Below are 23,900 nucleotides of genomic sequence, written 5' to 3'. Positions count from 1 at the left end.
AGAAGGCAAATAGATACAGCAGGTAAAATATTCCCTACCATCACCACCACTACTCAATCTACTTTGCTTTCTGCCAGACATGTTTCCAAAGTAGACAGTATATTCTAACTTCCATTCATTTAAAAAAAAAAATACCAAAATTGAATCATGATTATTCTGGAGATTAGCACTTTGCTGTATGACTGCTACCTATTTAATTTTGTTTAAAATTAAAACAATCTTGAAAAAATGCAAGGGAAGTACCAAAGGAGGTGACCACAGGGACACTGGGGGGAGTGGACACCATACTGAGGGCAGGCAGATGCCCTCAGGGAGAGGCAGTCCCACAGATGTGCCATGTAGGGTTTGAAAGGTGATAACCAGTACCTGGAATTGCACCCAGAAGGAAACTGGGTGGCAGTGCAGCTTGCACAGCACTGCAAGAGCCCCTGCATTCTGGGCCAGTTGTTACTTTATTAATTTATTTTATGTAATGTTACTGTATTTTATGTCTACTTTTTAGTTTTATTAATTATATGTTACACATATTTTTATTGTACTGTTCTCTGCCCTAAAGGCCATAATAAAGGTTTTGATTGATTTGATTGCCAGTTGTAACTTCCAGGTGGTCTTCAAGGGCAGCCCCATGTAGAGCGCATTGCAGTAATCCAAACAGGAAGTGACCAAGGCATGAGTGACTGTGAGCAAGACCTAGTCTAGGAAAGGATGCAATTCACACACAAGACAAATCTGTGCAAAGGCTCCCCAAGCCACAGCTACTGCCTGCTCATTGAGCTGTAGCCATGAGATTAGGAGGACCCCAGATTGCACACCAGCGCTGTCCAGGGTAGTGTCACCCCATCCAGAATCACCAGACCTGGGGGGGGGGCATCTTGCCAGGATTGAGTCAAAGTTGGTTCCTCCCCATCCAGATCCTCATAGCCTCCAGCCACTTGGACCTCACTGCAACAGCATCACCTGCACGGCTAGGGGTGAAAATATATAACTGTGATGGACTGGAATGGAGGAAGGGGGGTGAAAACGGTGCTCTCGTCTCCAGAGCAACACTCTGGAGATAAGCGGAGAAAGCTGGCGCATCCCTAAACATTCCAGAAGATAGTAGAGACTTGAGCCTGGGAACTGCTGGTCAGTCTGAGAAGATTTCTGTAAACAGGGGCTGGCAAATAAACCTTGCTGATTGAACCTGCATGGTCTCCAGGAGTTCTTTGGGCTAGGCCTGACAATAACTGAGTATCATTAGTACATTAGTTGGCTACAAATCTGGAACAGGAAGGTGCAATCAGTCACAGCTTTCCAGTATATACATCTATGTGATGAAATACATTCTCATTTATTTGAAAACGGTTTGAAGCAGAGTATTCATTGTTTACCATACTATTCCATGTTTACTCAAACCATGTTTGGTGGAGCAGACAAAGAGTTAATTAGTACCACCATGCCTCGTTCAATTCCAGGTACATGAATTAACAAAGGCTTCCTATTTCAACCTGTTCCCAGTTCTTGTAGCTTTTCCAAGGACTTTCCTTTGGCTTTCTGGATTTCATCCAGCTACCTTATCCACTATCTCCCCCCTTTTCTACTTCCCTCAGTCTTGCCTAGTTTTTCTAGACCATAATTCACTTGTATCATCCGCCAAATGTATGTGAGTTTCTTTTGCTGATCATTTCCTCAACTGAACAGTCAGATTTTGTTTATTCCAGCACTGATTCTTCCCATTGTCCACTTAATAACCCTTTCCAATTCCAAAATTTGAAGGAATCTATTTTCTTACATTCTTTCTCTGGTCCAGTTTTCACAATCATACATTACCATTGCTTCAACTATTCTACTCTGATCACTCCCATTGAAATGTCCTTATCCTTCATTATCTTGTATAAGGCCATGTCCCTATTAGCACTTTTAACACAGCAGTATCATGCCCTTTCAACCACAATCTTTCCATTAACTTTGTGATGCTGCCCTCTTGTCATGTTCATCCCATGAGAAAAAACATTAAGGCATCATTAAATCTACTGGTTTCAGAATCATAATTTCACCTTAGGCTGACATTATCCCATCACAGCTTTAAGATGGGTAAGATCTCTAATGCTTTGTTGCCCATTACCTTGGAGTAGAATAAGCTGATATGTTGTGGATATCACGAGAAAGGATGTTTTTACATCTGAAAAGTACTCTGAAATAATCTTTACCTTTCACTGCAGCAGCTCCACTTTTCCTCATTGCATTTTCCAGAATAAACTGAGGGATGTTAAACTAGGCTTTTGTTGCTTATTTGCTACTTTTTCTACATTTGTCAGTTTCAACCTTCTCCATATGAAACATGAGGTATAGCTGCTCAGCAGCTGGTCCTTTTCAGTTCTCCCCTCTAATCTATGCTCATAAACTACTTGTGCAATTTATGAAGAGTCTGCTTCTCTTCTTCATGGGGCTATTTCTCCTTGGGGGGGGGGTGTCTTCCCATGTGCGTCTTTATTTTACATGATTTTTTTTTCAAATGGGAGGAGAGGCAGACTAACCAACACAAAAAAGCCAAGGCAGAGTTTTGTCATCTGACCCTCTTAGTTCTTGATGCAGTGCCTTGAGTGGTAGATGTGTTTCCAGCTGACGTGTAATGTATTTAAAGGGGGTAACGGCAAAGCTAGAGCAGAAAACCAATTACTTGGCCTATAATGGACTGGCATATTCACAAATCAGGGCAACGCCACTGGGCAGTGAGTCAGAACAGATGCAAGAGGGACAGGATAGAGATTGGCAATGGACACAGCAAATGGAATGCCAGCATTGTTTGAGTCTACTCCAGTAGGGCTGGATACATTCACTCACAAGTAAAGGCTACATACGTAGTAGGGAGCAGGCTGCAGATAACTGGAAGGGTTTTTAGAAAGAGTCCCATTTCTCTTTTCTCAAATAAGATGACCAATACAACTTCTCTAACCAATATTTTTGTGCATATGTTCAACTGGGTGATTGCTATTACTATAACATTTATTTCATGCCCATGTCTTTGAGGCTGTTGGTTCATGAAGATTCCTCCCATTTCCCCTCCTATCATTTCCTAATCTATGCTCATAAACTATTTATTAACAGTGATGAAAACATGTTTACATAGTATTATTATTTTTGTAATGATTTCTCATGAAACATATCTAATAGAAGAGAAAAATAACTGGTTATGGATTCAAGTAGCCTGGAATAATATATGGTGATATATTTCAACATTCTCTATCCTTTTTTTTCCTAATGTTCTGTAGTTATTAGGAAACATTGTGCTATATACAGTAAATCTTATTTGGCCTTTTTCTAAAAATTTACATTGCTTTAAAATAAATAAGTTGGAGAAAACTGTAATGTAACAACCCAAAGCAATTACAAATTACAATCAATAAAACAAGGATCACACTGCAACAGAAATCCTCCACTCCACTCAATGAAAGAACCTTCAGGCAAATATCTGGAAAGTCAATTTATTTCTGCAGAAAACTCTAAATGCCACTGCTTAATCCTGTGCAAGGGACATCACTGCCAAAGGTCACAAATGGGCAAAAGCAGGGATGTGGCTGTGGAGTAACACTATGGAGAGGGAATACTTTGCTCATTTAACTTCAGTCCTATTGTAGGCAATGGTGTGATTCAAACTTGTCCAACTATGATGTTCAAAGGTATTGAACTTCATCTCCCAGAATCCCCAGCTAGTTTACACACATAGTCCTGCTTCTGTCACTATTCATGTTCAGTTCATAGTCTGAACTTACTGTGTGGTTTTCAATATAGATGTTTCAGAAGTATTTGAACCTTTCTCTAAAGAATTCTTTGTGTACAGTTGCTTCAATGCAAGCTATGAACCTGACAAAGTAATGTTTTGAAACAACCATGCTTCCTTCATTATTTTGCTTCTGTGTTTTCTCTGCCTTCACGGTTATAATTTGACAGTTTCTGTATAGCTATGCCCAGGGGAATTCAAGCTCATGTCTACAGAATAACCTGGATTCAGGACTATCCATTGAAGTTAATGGGTTTGTAACAACTGAATCTTGGTGGATTAGCAAGGATACTGTGGCTTCCAGACTGTGTATTGCATGTGTGGTAAATAGTTTGATATTATGCTAGTATTCTTGCATTGCCATTACAGATTTGCTATTATGAGGTTATTGATAGTACACAACAACATGATTGGTGGAAACTGGGAAAATCTCTGATACAGTTGCATATTATCTCCATACTTCAATAACACTGGTTTGGATATTAGACATTCTCCTTTATTCCATTTAAGAGCATAACTTGGAACAGTTACAGCTCCATAACAGACTATTTCTCCGCTGGCCCTTTTATTTAACCTGGATTTTAATCATCTGGTTTGATGAAGATATATTGGAAGCTTGAACATTCGTAGCCAATGGTATCCATTCATATGGATCGTAATGGAATCCAACATGGAAGCTTTGGGACACTGTCAATATTGCACTGTTATTTGATTTTTCTTGTGGAATCATTGTGCAGTCCACATTTTTGCTAGGATTATACAGGATCACATTGGTATTGTGTTGTTATAAGAGATCCCTTGGCATTTGATTGGGTTGTTTAAATAATATCCTATTGATAAAAATGTCCAAACTCCTACTGATTTTAACGGTAGCGGCTAAATCTTTAGAAGTGAACTCTAGTTTTTAAATCACTATATATCCAGATCCCTGTTAAGACAAATATAAGGTTGGGAGAGGGAGGGTTAGTGTACACATTTTTGAACTTAATTCTCAAGAAAATTATACTATAACTGCAAATCTATATTGTTATCTATATCTATATGTCAGAAAACTGCATTTGGCAAGGAGATTTTGTTATATGTTGTGTGGGCACACAAGAGAGGCTCAGAAATGTTTATTTAATTTTGCTCATTTAACTGAATACTAAACAAATATTCCACATTTCTTTTAGAAATGTGAGTTAAGCACATATGGTATATAAATAACTAAATAGCTAGTGTTATTAAACTTTTAAAGTGGCCAACTGTGCATGAAAAGCATCTTCTTCAAACATGTTAATGATTCCCAATTCTCATTTTATATGCAGTCTGTTGTTATACAGCAGTGCTTCAGATAATCGTGTTAAGCTGTCTAATTATTGGCCTAACGTCTTTATAAATTGAGTATCAGACAACAGCACTGACACCTGCTCTCCATATTGACCAGTTACGTGAGATATAGCCAATTAATCCAAGCTTTTCCCTTTTCCAACTAGCTGCTGTTGGAACTATGGTTATTAGCAGGGATATCCAGAGGAGAGGGATAAAAAAAAGTTAAGATGGAAGCCATCACTCTGTGACTGAAGCCCTACTCATTTTCCATGTGTGTTGCATATAAAAAAGGGTGGGCTTTCATCACACAGTCACAGCTGCCATCTTGACATTTTTAACACACACACACCCTGCAATTGCCTGTGGTTATTACCTAGCAACTGACTGTAGCTCTCAAGCTGTTCCCAGGTAAGTCACCTTTTTTACAGTGTCCAGGAGACTTCTGATCACTACTGCTGAACACTATCAACAGATTCCCACTATTTTCAGGTAGAAAATGCAGAAAAGATGTACTGCAAACCCTACAACAGATTTCCTATTTTAAAAAATAAAAGTCCCTCATCCTACTTACAAAATACACAGGAAAAAAATGAAAGAATAAGGTTCCATACTTGTACATATCATGGCACTACTTATTTTCCTCATTTTCCCAACCACTGTGGCCTTGGTCCTCTAAAAATGATAAGGGTCTCTTCCTCTATGAATGGTTTTCCACTTCTTTTCAGGGCCAAGATGTTCGAAAAGGCACAAACCTTCCTGCCTATTGTGATTATCTTTGGAGGCTGTCCTGTTTCTCTGAGTAACCTTTCCTTTGAGAGACACCATTTTCAGGGGCTACCCATCAACTCTGGAAGTCCTTTTCATGGGGCCCCTATCTCACCGCCTCAGGAACACTTTTCTGGCAGTTGTTGAAGGTGTTGGTTTTTGTTTCTTTTAAGAAGGCTTTGTTTTTGCGGTTTCCCGTGCTCTTTTAATCTAAGCCCTCCTAGGTTGTGGGATGAAATATTCCAGGATGCAGGAAGAAATTAAACCATAGAGACTCTGTGTGCAGTGAGTAAGTAGAAAGCAATGTGGGGGTCTGATTTTCATTTGCATGTGCTCAGTCTGAGCCTTGTCCAGTTTCTTTCAAAACTAGCTTTTCTCTTATCCCTAATTTCCATTTTAGATGATTTTACCTATTGTTCCTATGTTTGTGTTTCCTTTTTCAATTCTAACCCTTTTCTTTAATCCTAATACCCATTCATGTTTTCCTTTGTGTTGTATGCTATTAATAAACTGCAAATATTATTTGAAACAGATATTTTTTGATGCCAATTTGTGTCTTGAGGGCAAGGTTGTAATCTGAGAACGTGCCTCAGGAGATTTAGGCCTCTCCAGATTGACGACTTGACACTGAATTTAAGGTGCCTGTATGTTTTTCAAGCAGCAGAAAAAGGAAGTCAATGTACTTCTTTTGGCCTTGTTACTATAACCTTGGCTGAGGGATGCTCACATCTACTACAAGGTAACCCAAGGTGACAGGAAATGTTAGCTAGAGGTAATCGCTGCTGCATCCTCTCCTCCCTCCAGCTTGCCTTTGTTGCTTGGGGCAGATCCTGTTGTACGGAGAGCCTTATAGCTGGAACCAGAATTATCTTAAAACCACCCTGAATTTCAAATGATCATGCTTTTGCTTTGTGTCAAAATACTGCCTGTGCAGCTGACAAATCTGGGCTGCAAAAATTGGGGCAAACTTTAGTTGGCAGCAAAAAGGCAGACTTTTCTCCATATTTCTGCTGCCATCCAGGGGTCACCTGGATATCTGCACCTTGGTTTTGATAGCCCCACCCATATCTGGCCTAGAAAGTGTTACTGTGAACCAAGACATCCTATTTAACTATTACTCATATTTATACAAAAGGAAGATCTCTGCCAAAATAGACAGAAATCACACATCTGACTCAGTTATAGCAAATCTGTAATAAGTTCGCAGTTTTAAAGGTGAATTATTGGGACGGGGGTGAGTGGGTAGGAATATTCCTGTGGACCTGCTGCACGGTCCAGCGGAGGCCCTGGCTGCTGCCTGGAATAGAGAACCTCTCTTGCCACGCCGGCCCCGACACTCCCCCTGGTTTACGGAGGAGTTGAGGGTGCTGAAGAAGGGTAAGAGACGTGTAGAGCGCCGCTGGAGGAAGACACGGACTGAATCCAACTGAACACATGTTAGAGCCGCTACTAAGGCCTACATTATGGCGATAAGGGCGGCGAAGCACCAATACTTCTCCGCCCTTATTGCGTCTGCAGAGTGCCGCCCAGCAGTCCTGTTTGGGATCACCAGGTCCCTCCTTGGTAAGGGGGATCTGGGGATTCATTTGCAGGGCTGCACGGAGGAATTTGTAGAGCACCTGCAGGATAAAATTGCTCGGATTCATTCCAAGTTGGACTCCAAGTGTGGTGCAGGGTCTGGGGAGATACCAGGGGATCATCCTTGCCTAGTTAGCTGGGAACAGTTTGATCCTGATGTTTCTGAGGAAGTGGACAGGATCCTTCAGTCTGTGAGGGCCACCACGTGTCATCTGGACCCATGCCCCTCCTGGCTGGTGAAAGCAGCTCGGGAGGTGACATGTGGTTGGATCCAGGTGATGGTTAAGGCATCCTTGCAGGAGGGAGTGTTTCCAGCACCCTTTAAAGAGGCGTTGGTGCACCCCCTCCTCAAGAAGCCCTCCCTGGATCCTACTGTACTGGACAACTTTCGTCCAGTCTCCCACCTCCCCTTCTTGGGGAAGGTGGTTGAGAAAGTGGTGGCTTCGCAACTCCAAAGGGTCCTGGAGGAAACGGATTATCTGGACCCTTATCAGTCAGGTTTCAGGCCCGGCTATGGAACAGAAACGGCATTGGTCGCACTTATGGATGATCTCTGGCGGGAGCGGGATGGTGGTAGTGCGACCATCCTTGCTCTCCTTGATCTCTCAGCAGCGTTCGATACCGTCGACCACGGCATCCTACTGGGATGGCTCAGGGATATGGGGGTGGGTGGCACAGTTTTGTGCTGGTTCACCTCCTTTCTCCAGGGCCGGTCCCAATCGGTGGTGATAGGGAGCGAGAGGTCCCATCCTCGGCCCCTCCTTTGTGGGGTGCCGCAGGGTTCGGTTCTCTCTCCGCTCCTTTTCAACATCTATATGAAGCCGCTGGGTGAGATCATCCGTCACCATGGGATGAGGTATCATCAGTATGCTGATGATACTCAACTATACATCTCCATCCCTGGTGAGGCAAGTGATGCCGTGTCCGCCCTCTCACGGTGCCTGGAGGCTGTGAGGGTCTGGATGGGGAACCACAGGCTCCAGCTGAACCCTGGCAAGACGGAGTGGCTGTGGGTTAATGGCTCCTCTGTATCCAGGACGTTGTCATCGTTGGTTCTGGATGGGGTAGCACTGCCCCAGACAGACCCAGTGCGTAATTTGGGGGTCCTCCTGGACTCATGACTCCTGCTCAAAGAGCAGGTGGCAGCCGTGGCCAGGATGGCTTTTGCACAGCTTCGGGTTGTGCACCAGTTACGTCCTTTCCTGGATCGGGATGCCCTGCGAACAGTCACTCATGCCCTCATTATCTCCCAGATAGACTACTGCAATGCGCTCTACATGGGGCTACCCTTGAAGAATATCCGGAAGCTTCAGCTGGTCCAGAATGCGGCCGTGCGAGCAATTTTTGGGGCCCAAAGAAGGACCCATATAACACCTCTGCTCTGTGAGCTGCATTGGGTACCGGTTTGCTTCCGGGTCCAATTCAAGGTGTTGGTTATCACCTTTAAAGCCCTACATGGCATGGGGCCAGGTTACCTGAAGGACCGCCTCACCCCCACGATCTCAACCTGTCCCACCCGATCTCACAGAGAGGGCATGCTTCGGATCCCCGTGGTAAAAGAACTTCGATTAGCGGGGTCCAGGAGGTGGGCCTTCTCTGCTGTGGCCCCCGCCCTTTGGAACATCTTGCCCCCGGAGGTGAGACAGGCCCCCTCACTCCAGGCCTTTCGGAGGGATTTGAAGACCTGGCTCTGCCATCTGGCCTGGGGCGGAGAGGGAGAATATCAGAAATGGGGTTGGCTGGCCCCTTAGCGGCCTGGTGTGGCCCCTATCGGCCTCTTGGATTTTTTAGCTTTTTTATGTTTCTAATGTTTGGTTTTTATAACTTTTAATTGTATTTATGTTTTTAGTGTGTTGTAAGCCGCCCAGAGTCCCCCATTGTGGGGAGATGGGCGGGGACAAGTTAAATAAATAAATAAAATAAATAAATATAATCTTTTTTTTCATATATACCTAATAGATCTTTCCTTGTTTCTTAGCTGTCATCTTCATGTCCCACAAACTGTGACCCCAGATTGCCCAGCTAACCACTGACAATGCAGCTTTTATCTCATCCCCAGCCCACCAGGGAGACAACCTGAACTTGTCTTTAGCTGAGATTAAAAACAATGCTTTCCTTCTAATACAAGTCTTGTCATATGAATGATCTATGATACCTCATTGACAGTGTTGGCGATGATGTAGTCAAGGGCTGGGCTCCACCCAACTGCTATTGGATACCATAGGATGCTGCAGACATGTCCCCTCCCTTCTTGTCCCTGGATACTAGCCATTGTATTACTTCCAGTAATAGAAAGTCTGATTCTTTCAGACAGGACTCTCCTCCAGTACCTGCCTTATCTCCAATCCCACAGTGTGAATGTGTGGATTCAGAAGTTAAAGAGTTAAAAAGCCATCTTGAAGTTAATTACTTCTGCTTTCAGCCTGAGGATGAAGTGGTAACAGAAGCAGGAGGTGTGAACCAACTCTTTCCCCACCAGGTCTTTAATTAGAAGGAGGCAAGGAAAAGTCAGCCACACCAACAAGTCCTGTGAGAGGAGAGGGTATGATGAAGCAGAAGAAATCCTGCTTCACTACACAGCCCATGTGATGCCTATCAAGCCTTTTGCATGCTGTTTTTAAATATTGGCTTATCACTCTTCTAAATGAAAACCAGTTCCCTGTTTTAAAAGAATTCAAAAATAACCTGGGGGTGGTCAGTGGTTGTGATGGGTGGGGGGCAGTTCCATCCTTCAGAGAGAGCACATTTGCTCCTTCTCCTGCCTCCACTCATGCTAAGAAGGCCTTTGTTGACCATCCAGCTTGTAGAATGACCTTATCCTCTTGACAGCTGAGGCCACTCAGAAATCCATGAAATCTAGGCTAAACTCTGGGTATATATGTCCATGGTAAAATATGAAGAGAAGGTGGGCCCAACCATAGCAGGCAAGTCCAAGCTGTATGAAGAACATAGCAGCCTTGCCAACTTCTACTCCCCTGAGCTGGGCAAGCAGGTTGAGCAAGTGCCCTGAGCCTTGTTATGGAAGCCTATTTACTATGCTTTCTGAGTTATCTTGGTGCATTTCATCTCACCTAGGGGGAGCATCAAGCCAAAATAAAAGAATGAGCAAGAGAAGAAAGGATTGACTATGGGAGGAATGCAGTGTTTGAGTAGCAGTTTTGCAAAACAGTTTTGCTGGGGGGTTCTTTGCAAGCATATGCCAGCACTAGTCCAAACCCTTCACCATTCAGCTTAGGAGAAATATAACTAAAAGGAGCAATTTGGGAGTGTGGGAGAAATGCTTTCTGTTACTTGCTCAACCAACCCATCCCTAGGCATCCACCATGTCTTGTGGAACAACTAAACATTATCAGGACAGAACTTCTCATAGGTAGAAAGCAGCAGTAAGGGAGAAATTCAGAAATGGGAAATGATGGGCAGAAACAATTCCCAGATCATGTCTTCTATACAAATGAGCATGGGCACATTTAATTTTGACTCCAAATCTTTTATATCATACCACATTCTTGGCTTCTTCCTCAGTCCCAGTCCACATCAGGAAGGATGGCTGGTGAATGTTTCTCCTGCCACCTGGCAGGAAAACGAAACCAAAAGAATCCACTAATCATGCTTCTTAATTGTCTGCAGTAAATATGTAAAAAGAACACCAATCCCCACCATAATTACTGAGACAGAATAGGACTCAGCAACAAGGGCAGTGTTACAAATGCTAGATTACTTTTCTCCTCCCTCAGGATTTGTAGGAAGGTACTTTAATGGGACTGTGAGAAAGGGTTCTAGTAGCAACAGCTCCCTTCCTGTTGTTTCCTTCACCAGTATTTTATAACTTGTGCTTGTGTATGCATGCATTCATGTATGTGTGTATGTATGAGTAAGGCAAGACGGGGAATCCTTCTGGCTCAATGATTCATCTGCTTGACCTTGGAACAAACAAATCAGATGTTTTGCTTTGTTGTTTGTCTGGATATACTCTGAAAGAGATCTACAAGGGTTTCAGCAAGCTTACGTAGCCATAATCGCTGCCCTTTTAAAAACAGCTTATATCATGTTAAGCAGAATTCTTAACAGCAGCAGCTAAGCCTTTTTGAGTCATATGTTGTCTTTATTTCCCTTGGGGATTCCTGATAGAATATTTTTTCCTGCCTTGACACTGGGGAATTCACTCAGAGATGGTCTGAGATCTTCTGAACTAATTTGAAAGCTGAAAACATCTCATAAAACAACCAAAAAATGAATGCTTATATATGACTCATGTTCACCCCTCCCCCAGATTTCAATTATCAGCCGGAAATAAGGATGCAAGGAATGAATCCTCTTTGTGGTTGTGGGCGGAACAACATATATTTTGTGTAATGTTCTGAACACTTCAGTGGATGAAGCACTCTGATTCAGAGCCTTTAGAATTATAATTCGCAGGTGGTTAAAATTCAATTCACTGTGAAAAAGAAAGATGTATTCAGAAGATTTCCTTGTCAGCAGACAGCTAACGGGCAATTCCAGGCATGCAGAATGAAAGCTTTTAAGCACCAGTACAATTATTTTTCTTCTAAATAGGAAAATATGCAGCTTTATTCTTTTTATTTGACTAAAATGTAAACAAAGAGGGAGGGAAAATTCATGGAGAATATGTAAAAAGAGCCACTGAATAAATATTGAGTCATTTTCCCTACCCAGCGTGTTCTGCAGTTTGATGGACAACAGAATGCTATGGTAGAGAATTGAACATTTTTATTACTCTGTCTTAATCAAAGGATATTTGTGCTGGATTCTGTTCAATAGGCCAACTACTCAGTCATTCACTGAATGGACACTCATTTCTTCTCTTACACCTCTGCTTCTGTATTTATCCGCCTGTTTTTTATGATGTTCTCACATATTTAAAAACACAGTTGAAACAGCTTTCTATTGTCAAAGGTGGCAAAGCGAATATGCGTAAGTGACAATGAAGTCAGAAATGCAGGTGAAATCTCCATTTTTAGTTAGTGTGATGGATTTATTACTTTATTTACTTGCTTATTTTAGCTCAGTTTAATTGACTTTAGCTTAACCTCATTATGGGGTTTCTTTTGGGCAACCTGGAAATAAAAAGTAGATACTGCAGAAGAAAGAATATTTCTACAATATGTATGTGGTTGATGCATCAATATTTAAAGTACTGAAAGGCAGCTTAATGTAATTTTAAATTTTAGTAACTGTCCTCCATTGCCTAATCTTCTTATTCCTTGATCCCAAATCTGTTCCCTTGTACTTTCAACTCTCCTTATAGGAAGGGGAGGAGCTGATTTCAGTAAAGGAAAATAATCTACTTTTAGTCATGTGAGAATAACATGTTATATATACAAATAGTTTCTAATAAATATATTCTTCTGTAACTACAATTTTGTCCAACATAGAAGCATAGTGCCTGTATTGTCATGGTGCTGCTATCTTTGCTAGAACGTGCTAACTATCCACTAAATATGAATAGCAAACTGCAAATGCTCCTTGCAGTTATGACTGTAAGCAGCTTAAGCTAGCAGCTCCATGTTGTGTCAACTTAAACTAAGTATGAATAAATGAGCAAAAAGTTTGAAGTAAGCTGAAAAAGGCCAGCATGAGATTCAAGAACAACTGAATGCACACAAAAAGAAATATAATAGAATAGAGCTGCAAGAGATAGGAAAATAACAATCTGGGATGTCAGCAGCCATGTAATATCTACTGAGACAAACATCAGGTTCCTGGAAAAGTACTGATCAGCTCATGATCAGTCACAAGGAAGGGGACTCGCATGAGCTCTTTGTGACAGATTCCAGCTTATAGGATGGACAAGATACCACAACTAGATAGTTTTTTTTTTAAATTCTTCTATTTCAGGCAGTAAAACATAACAAGATGGCAAACAATTCATAACAATACCTTGTCCCAGAAAAGGTGAACAGCCAGGGGATATGACATCTTCCTAGACATGAAATCCATAAAGATAGAACAGGTCTTTTTTTCAAGTATGACAACATGCAAAGGGGTTAAACAGACATAAACCTTTGGCTGCTGACCAACATAAAGAGAACATCACATTCAGGCAGCTAGTCGACATGACACTAAGTGTAACATGACATTATAATTAAGTTCTGTTGACCTGTGCTGACCACTGGTGGGTCTATGGATAAAAGCTCTCTAAGTTCTTCTGTCTCTTGCCACATGATGCAGTTCTAACAGGGACATTCCTATAGCTTTCACTACTCCATCTTGCCACTGTCAGCCTCTTCTCCTCCTCCTCCTCCTCCTCCTCTCCATCTTGCCCAGGATTAGCACCTTTTCCTTAAATGCATCAGCCTGCATGATGTGTTCAAAATATGATAGTTTTTGTCTTAGAATCCTTGCTTCCAATCATCATTTGAGCTTGATTTCCCCTAGTACCGAATGTTTGGTCCTTTTGGCTTCCTCAGGTGTGCAAAGCAGCTTTCTCCAGTACCATAGTTCAAAGGAACTCATCCTTTTCCCCTTGCTCTTGTGCAGAATTCATGTCCTGCATCCGTATGTCATAACAGCAATGACCAGCACATGGACCATTCTAACTTTTATCTTAATTGAAATGTCATGATCTTTCATGAATTTCTATAATCCCTCCCATGTCTTTTTGCTCATCATTATTCTTCTCAGAATCTAGAAGTAGTGAACAGTTTGTGCAAGGAATGCTCTAGGACCATGCAGTCTTCAGTTGGCATGGCAAGGAAAGAAGAAAGGAAAGAAAGGTCCTCCTCTACCAGGTACGTCTCACATCCTCTTCCCACTACAGCTCCAGTACTATCGTCTCTTATTCCCTGTTGCCTGACAGAAAGGGAAAATTTGGTGCAGAATCTTCAGTTGGGCTTTTTATGGCTATTTGGGTTTCAGGAAGAAACATGACATTCCAAAGTGAAGCATAAGCTGCACAATCACATTACATGATACAAGACAGGACTAACATTTCATACAAAATTAACTGCCAGGATTGCAACCAGCACTACATAAGACAGAGTGCCAGCTGCATAAAAGAATTAAAGAACACATAACTGCAATAAAGAACCAGGTTCACAAATATCTAACAGTTACCCATGCCCTCAATACAAATCTCATATTTGACAGGGAGACACAGAGCACTGATGACGTTACCTAGTTGGATAATGAAACATCTGCAAGCCAACAACCAAGCTTAGAGAGCACCGAGGACTCCACAGTCTCTTCTTTGCATGCAAAGGCAACGTTTCATTGCCTCCCCACCACCTTGCTCTAGGTTTCATCTCTGGCCTCCAATCCCGGACATTAACTGGGGGACAAAGGGGAGTAAATTACGACATATGTAACATGAAATTGTCACACAAGCTACCCAACTTACACAGTACATAATGACTGCATCGTTCGCATGATATTGTCATGGCAAATAATGGCATCACTTTGTAGCTTGTATTGGACACCTCCAACTCCAGTCAGGAATCCTGAAGAGCTGTTGACAGTCAATCCTGAGCTAGATGGACCAGTAGTTTGATTTGAAATAAAGTGGCTTCCCATTTTCCTCTCCTTCTAGAACATCAAACCCTTTTAATTGTGTAAAACTGTCAAATTTATGAAAAAAAATAGGCTTACCAAAATATCCAATATATTTTTTAAGTGCCATACTGTATTTCAGTCATGGAATACAACACTAAACAGTGAAATACCTGTACAAGAAAACAGATGGATGGGCACAGAACAAATGGACACAATACATGCACAAATGACAACTGTGTCTTGTGTTACAGCCTTGTTCCTTCCACCCAGAAAAATCCCTGCAGATGTTCATGTGACATATGGGATCATCCTGTTTCGTTCAGTCCAACATTATAAATGAATCTTCTTAGAATTCCACTTTTTAGTCAGTTCTACCGATCATGATGGATTTTGCAAGCCATAGAAAGTGAAAAATAGAGTGGGTCTAACCTAAGTATATGTCACTCAGTAATCTTTTCAGAGCAAAATATGTTAAACAATCTGGGACTATTATTCATTTATGTTTATTCATGGCAAAAGCAGGGAAAACTAATCAGACAGCAACTCAGGTAGATTCTAATTATCTTACAGTTTATTTAATAGATTGGATTATTTATGGTAGCAGCCCTCTGATTCAGTCCTTCATCATGGCTTTCCTCCTCTAAAAGCAATACAAAGCAAAATAAAAAGACCAGGCTCGTGCAATCCAGTGAAAATCAATTGGCTGTCAGACTTTCCTTTTGAAATTGCCAGCTATCTACTGTAAAATTAATATTGGTGTCTTGTTCATAGTGGGGTTTGTACTGCAATAGTTGCTATTGCTGTCTTTTCACTAAACGTCTTGCTGATGTTAACAATGTCTAAGCCATTGCCTACTTATTTATTTACTTATCTTATTTACTTATTTATTTGTTTATAAAATAGAACCTTAGAATCATAGAATGTAAGGATTGCAGGATTTTCGAAATCATTTAGTACAGTGTTTCTCAATCTTGGCAGCTTGAAGATGTGTGGACTTCAGCTCCCAGAATTTCCTAGCCAGCATGCAGGATAGGAGAGCCAGTTTGGTCTAGTGGTGAAGGCTCTAGGCTAGAAAGCAGGAGACCGAGAGTTCTAGTTCTGCCTTAGGCATGAAAGCTAGCTGGGTGACTTTGGGCCAGTCACTTTCTCTCAGCCCAACTCACCTCACAGGGTTGTTGTTGTGGGGAAGGAATATTAGGTATGTTCACCACCTTGAGTTATTTATAAAAATAATAAAGGTGGGATAAAAAGAAATCTGCCCTGTATTGTACATGAAAGCCATAATGTACTTTAACACAATTATATGTCTCCCCGTGGTCTTCTCTTCTCCAAACTACTCAATGTTTCCAACCATTTCTTATGAATATTAGTTTCTAGACAAATTATCATCTTGACTGCTTGCCTTTCGACTCACCTTGTTTTGTCAATGTCCTACCTAAAATGTGGTACTCAGAATGGGATGCAATATTCTAGGTATGATCTGACCAACACAGATTAGATAGGAAAAAGGACTTCTCTTGATCTGATACTACTGTTGATGCAGCCTAGGACTGCATGTGCTTTTCTTACAGCTATATCACACTGCTGGGTCAAGTTCAGCTTCCATCAAAACACCCAACACCTTTATTGTACCCCAGTATGAGCCCCAATTTTCCCAACCCCCCATCATATACACATGCCTTTGATTTTTTTTTTTTTTCTTACCCAAATGTAGGATTTTGTATCTGTCCCTGTTAAAATTCATCTTACTGGTTTCTACAAATTGTTTTATTTTGTCAAGATCCTCCCAAATAGTGATATCCTCCTCCTCTAGTGTTTGCTAGCTCCCCTATCTTTGTTTCTTCTACAAATTTGATCATCTTATTTTAACCACTCATCCAAGTGGTTAAACAACCATAAGTTGTTACTTACTTGCATTCATCCAAGTCATTAAAAATAAGAGCCTAGAATGGAGCCTTTTGATATGACAATATTTCCATCCTTCTTTATGCCAAACCACTGATGTACATTCAGTTAGATATGATTGTTCAACCATTTCTCCAGCAAATGGATGGCATTATAGTCCAGCTCACATTTAACAGTCTTCCATACTAGGACCTCATGGGAGTTTGCTTTCCTGAAGTAAAGGTATACTTTGTCCATTCCAATCCTGTGGCACTACACCTATCCTTATTATTTCTCAAAGATCATGGAAAGAGACTCTAATTGGATGTCTGCAAGGTCCTTCAAAATTCTTGTATATAATTGAACTGATCCTGCAAACTTAAATTCATTCATGCTAACATGTGCTCCCTAACCTTCTCTTTATCTTGAATTGCTACTTTCTGCATGTATCAACTCATCTGCTTAGGTCCATCAGAACTTAAGCACCCACTAATATTTTAGCAAATGGAATATATATGTGTACATGTATCATATGTGTGCACCTACATGCACCCATTCAGATAATGACTTGAAATTCAGTTTTATAGCCATAGCCTTCAATTTCTATCCTTTGCAGAACTGCCAATAAAGCTATAAACATGCCAACTTACCACCACCACCTTCCAGAGATGAAGGTTTCATAATACAATGATGCATTTTATTTATTTATTTATTTATTTATTTATTTATTTATTTATATAGAGAGAGAGAGAGAGAGAGAGAGACTTATATTTTACTCCATTAATTCGCTTACCAAAGGAGCATGAGAAATACAGGCTTATTTACTTCAGATAATAAAAAGAATGCTTGTTTACAACTCTGCTTAGCAGAAATCCTCTATATAACAGTAAGTTAGTCATTCTGAAAACACTTAGAATAAAAAGTAAGTAACAAGATCGGGGGGGGGGAGAGATTTCATCCCTTATGAAGGCAAAGGAAATATCAGATGTTAGTTGTACAACATGTGAAGTAGTTGAAACTACTATTGCTGGACAATCAAGAAGCAATTTAAAAAAGTCTGCCCTTACTAGATGAAAGGAGGAGATGATCAAGAGTTCTATTTCAGCATCACACAACTACATTATGTACATGGGGAGAAGGGACAGAACAATCAGCCTTTCAAAGCCAGTGCATTACAGGTGTTCTCCATGGCTCCACTGCTCACTCTTAGAGTCAAAATAGAGTTGTCTCACATGGGAAAGAATAAGCATCGGGCCTTCTGATTCCAGTCAAGGGGAGAAGATGAAAGCCTCTGATCCCATGTCACAGTTCTGATGTCTTACATCACAGTTCTTCCTCTAACCCCACTAATTTGTGTGTGTGTGTAACCATCCACTTAAGACCAGATCATGTCACAAACATTTTGACTAGTTTGACACACGGTTCCAGATAAATTAATTTTTTTCTTCCTTAATTGTTCTGCTGTGGGAGCTCATGTTTTTCTCCTGGAGCAGGGTTAGGGGACTTCCCATAAAGGTTCTTGTGACCCCAAAATGGTGAGAGTCAGGGCTATAGTTTTTGCAATTATATGATTTTAATGGGGATCACCATTAAACACACACATAGACACTGCCATTTATGAATTGACAATTGTTTATTTAAAAAATGACACTGATGCCATTTTTTCCCCTAAACGAATGAAGCAAAGGAAAAGATTAGCTTTCATTCTAACCATGGTTAGTGGTTTTGATCTGGAGTGGGCCACTATATATTACACTGCAGTGAATTGGGAAAATGGAAGTGCAGCTGTACAGTATGTGTTTTATGTACTGTGCAATTTAGCAGTCAAAACCGATACTGGCACAGCCAGAAATAAAGTAAATGGGGCTTGCATCATTGCAGGACTGCACAGAGATTTTCCCCTTCCTTCTCTGCTATATACACATTCTCTTTTTCCCCAAAAGACACTCCCTAGATGAAGAAAGCAACTTGTAGCTGAAAGATGGTTGACCACAGGCTTGTTCATTCCAAACATAGGGGTACCAGATCAAGTCTGCTACATTACTACGCGGCAGTAAAGTTTTCAATATCTCTTTGCTGTCATATGTATTTTTGCACCCCCAATCTGAATGTTCTTTCAAGCTTCCCAAATACACCAGAATTTGCTTCAAGCAGCTCTGCTTAACCTTCTGATTCAGAAGGGAAAGGGAACAAGACAGACTGATTTCTGGGAGGGAAGGGATAGACAACACCAAGACCATTCTTAGGGTCAGTAGTTTTCCTATCCCATTTGACTTTATTTATTTATTAAATTTATACGTGACTCTGGGAGACATACAATAAAACAATCAAATAAACAATTATAAAACAATATAATACAATTTAAAAAGTTGAAACAATTTAAAACTGTTAAAATACAGATATAAATAAGACCGCAGGAGAATGGACCATTATCTTACACACAGTGTAGACACCTTGCGGGCTCTCTACTTCTCTGGTATCCCCAAGCCTGTTGAAGGTTTTAAGAAATTTCCTAAATGTCAATAGGGTCAGGGCTAATCTCACCTCAGGGGTAATGATGTTCCAGAGGGCAGTGCCATAGCGGAAAAGGCCCACCACCCGGGTCCTGTCAGATGGAACTAGCAGACGCGAACCATAACATGCCCCTCCTGCTGGACCTGATGGGGTGGGTAGATGTAATTTGGGGGAGCCAGTCTCTCAAATAACCTGGTCCCATGCCATGTAGGACTTTAAAGATTGAAACCAGGACCTTGAATTGAACCCGGAAGCAAACCAGCAACCAATGCAGCTAAGGGAACAGAGGTGTAACATGTGCCATTCTAGGGGCACACATAATTGCACTTACCACTGCATTTTGTATCATTGAAGCTTCTGGATCCTCTTCAAGGCCAGCTCCATATAGAGTGCATTACACTAGTCCATTTGGGAGGTGACCAGGGCATGAGTAACTGAGCAGAGCCTCCTGATCCAGGAATGGTCACAACTGGCATACAACACAAAGTTGTGTGAAGGCCCTCCTAGCCATGACTGCCACCTGCTCTTCAAGCAGGAGTTGTGAGTCCAGAAGGACCCCCAGATTGCATGCTGGGTCTGTTTGGGCAGTGCAACCCCGTCCAGCACCAACGATGGTAAAGTCCGAGATCCAGAAGGCCCTAAAACCCAAAGCCAGGGTTCAGATGAAGCCTATTGTTCCCCATCCAGGCCCCCACAGCCTCCAGGCACCGGTATAGATCATCAACAGCATCGCTTAGTTCACCAGGGACATTAAAAAAACACACACACATACACAAAATTTAATTATTTTAGGAGAGAGATAAAAGAGAAAGGTAGAATGACTTTGCACCTCAGAAAATCCCAGTGAGGAAGCTGGATCCATACAGCATCCTAACAGACCAACTCACCTTCTGGAAAAAGGATATTTTGTCACTGATTTTGCCTAGAATGGCAGCCATTTTGTGAGTAGACATGGTGTCTACAGCAGCCATTTTGTGAATCTCATGGACAGTTGCTTTCAAATTCCAGATGTGCAATGTGTTCCCTGCACAAAACAGTTGCCAGGTATGAAGTAGGGTAGCAGAGACAATAAGTGATGTTAGTGGGAAAGTGAAGAATGAAGTTCATTTACTGGATCATATAAAAGAATAATAAACAAATAAACAAATAAATGCAAACAGTGGCTGATTCTCTTAGAATTAACTGTTTCCCTGTTGATTCATAGTGCTTGGATCTTCTGTCTTTGACCACCTCTCAGTTCACTTTAGAAATGTCAGCAGCCAATGATGGCAGTGTGGGAGAGAGAGATGGAACATTCTCCCCACCCCCCAAAGTCAGGTTAGCTCCATCTCTGTTATTATTCTGGAAGTCCCTCAAGACCTGGTTAAGATTGGAGATGTTCTTAAGTGGTTCCATTGTGGTTGATCCTTTTACTCTCTCCATGTGGCTTGTAGATTTTACATTTTATAGCTTTTTTTTTTCATTTTTAATAATGACTTTTTGTATTTTTATAATGATTGTTTTTTATATATTGTTGTTTTACAGATTGCTGTACGCCACCCAAAGTCACTGCTTGTGGGATGGGCGGCCATATAAATGTGATTAATAAATAAAATAATAAATGAATGAATAAATAAATAAGTAAGGAAGTAAATAAATAAATAAATAAATAAAATCTGCCAAGAATCAGTATGGATGGAAAAGTGAGGAAGCTTGTGCCCAAGCAATGCAACCTTTCTGTCTGCAAAAGGAAGAGTTGTATTCTTTGCTTACACACATGGATTCACAGCATTAGTAAATAACATATATCCAGCTTCTGATCAGAAGGCCATGAAAATACTGGAAGTTCATTAAGCCAGTTTCTATAGGCAAGGACTAGTAATTACCTAAAAGGTCAAATTGAAGCAAACAAGACTCTTTGCCATCTTCCTTGCTAGTCCCTTTCTGAGTGTGGCTGTCCAAACATTTTCCTCCCACAACTTGCTTTTCAATCCTCAGGATAGAACTACTAGAAGAACAAATGGATGGAGTAGGAATAAAAAACAAACAAACAAACAAGCAAATGGAGGCCCCACTTCAACATTATCAGAGGAGCAACACACATTCCCCTAATAATTAATTTTCTGTACATTAAATACTTGTAAACATATGGTAATGTTTTTGTCTTATTTAAAAAGCTGAATGGCACTCTCATTGTGACAAATAAACCAGACTAGAACTTTCCTTACAACAAGTAATTCTGGCAACTTTTTTTTTTATTAGTTGCAATGTGATGCCTCTGGTATTAGCCAAGCACTCTTCCCTGATCTTCTTCTCAACACACATCTCTCTGTGGAGGGCAAGCCTTAAGGAATGCTGTCATACATGCTGGCCTTGTTCAGCTCAGTTCCTATCAGGAAGAGGAACAGGAACAGGAAGAGGAAGATCTGGCTGCTGGCAAGCTCAGAAATCTATTGGTTGTGATGATCTGTTTTTTGTTAACTACTTGTTGCTTATGGCTAGAAAAGATGGATATAAAGAGTGACTGAAAAAGACTCCTTTAAACTTAAGGTATTTTGTAATCATCCAAGCTATTTAAATCTCACAGTCTTATTGTCCAGTTTATGAAGATGTTTGTGAAATAGCACACACATATCCCAAAAAACAGCAATCCTGGAAGAAATTCTCATTGTGATCTCTGAAGCAGCAGCATAATTAGATACTTGTTTAGGCAAGGCTTACATGGTGGAGCCCAAAGGACTAGGACTCGTGGCATACTGGGGTCTCTAGGTGATATAGAAGCATTAAGGATTATACCAATAGGATGTAGAACCTTAATGCTATAAAACATCTCTCTGTTACAGAGAGCACAGGAAGACATTTATATGGATGGCTTGGCTACAAACTCAAAGATTTCAGCTGAGGTGAAGGTCACTAATGCACACACATTTTGCATTTTGCGACCCAGCAAAGGAAAGGTGAGAGTAAAGACTCCTCCAAAATGGAATAATTAGTGCCTATTTTATTCTGCCACCCATACTTGAGAATTTCAGCTTTGGAAAGAGATCACAGTTCTGCTTTGCATGTGAGAGTAGCCGTCTCGCACCATTAACCAATTATGCAAGAAGTAATTTTTTGAAACTTGTTTTAAACTAGAAGCTAAGTACTTTAGCTTGAATATAGTATCTTAAATCTCAATTTTAGAAGTTTTTCTTCTTTTTTTTTTTTTTTACAAAAACAGCATCTATTCATATTTCAGTCTTTGAGGTTGCATTAAGTATCTCTGTCAGGATTTCTAGTATACAGTGAATCATATTAAATTCAAACTGTGTATGATGTAGCAGAGCCCCAGTTAGTTCTTTCAATGTGTTTATTGAAGGTTCAGAGTAGATGGAAGCAAAGGATAATTTTCCCTGATCAAAATAAGCTTCCTCTCACTTTAACTTCCACAGCTTCTTGAGCAAGAAAGCAAGAAAGAAATTTGCATTGCTGTACAGAATAAAAATTAGAGAAAGGCACAAACATGCTATTATTAAATGACACATCCTTTTGATGTTGCCTTCATCTCAGTTCCAGCCTACAGTGGGAACAGCTTAAAGTTGTTTTTAGCTGTTCTAGTTTTCAAATAATATTTTCTGCTCTCTTTTGACACAATTTTTTGTATGGACCCAGCCTAGGATTCTTCATCTGCAGTTTCGCTGATGACCTGGATCTGCCCAGTTCAATTTTAGGCTGCTGTAGGCATGCCTTCTCTCTCCAGTTGCAAGGCCCTGCCCTCTATTTTGACTTGGATGCAGGAGGGACCAGACACCTGGTTACCACTGAGGCAGGTGCTCCTACTCTGTGGGCAACTTCTGGAACTGCCAGACACTCTCAACCAGCACTTCTATTGCCTTGCAACACCAGTCAAGGATGGATCTAACTCATGAATTTACCTCTTCCTCTTGGCTGGTGACCTGTCAGTCAGGCTATTTCTCAACATGAGTTTAGTATATTTTCAAAAGAGCATTAGAGTCATGTTCAGAAATAGCAGAGTTGTAGGTCACAGATGGAGCACCTCTGGCCTGCAAAGTCCGTCAAGCAACTTGAAAGTTAGCTAAACCCTCTGACTCAGGTGCCCACCTACACTTAACCAACCACCTTTAACACACACACACATATTAAGGGGAGCAGGAGATATATGGTAGGAGGGGAAATGAAGCCTGGGGAAGCCACCAATCATTTTCCCTAACTTGTCCTACATTAAAGCTGTAAGGATAGCACCACTCACCCTGCTTCATTCCTGAAGGAGTACAACATAAAGTTCAGCAGTTTGCTGCTGAATCAAGGACGAAAGGACAGCATGTTAGTGAAGCAATGAGGAAGGGTCCTTGTATTGAGGAAATGGTGTAAGGCATGGTTGATGAAAAAAAAACTTGGACACCTTCTTTTGACAGTGTTTCTTCATTCAGATACAACTCATCCACTCTCATCTGGGGTATGGTGCCGTCTGTCAGGTTATATCAAGGAAAATATTACTGAGAAATCAGATCATTGCAAAAAGGTAGCTAAACTGGGAAATAAATATTTTTAAGTAAACACAAACATAAAGCTTTGAAGCACTGCATACTTGTTTTCAGCT

This window comes from Python bivittatus, unplaced genomic scaffold, assembly GCF_059951505.1.
Source record: "Python bivittatus isolate LINGU-HERP-01145 unplaced genomic scaffold, Pbiv_v1 ctg000980_np1212, whole genome shotgun sequence".
Lineage (NCBI taxonomy): Eukaryota > Metazoa > Chordata > Lepidosauria > Squamata > Pythonidae > Python > Python bivittatus.
This window is presented reverse-complemented; position numbering follows the sequence as displayed.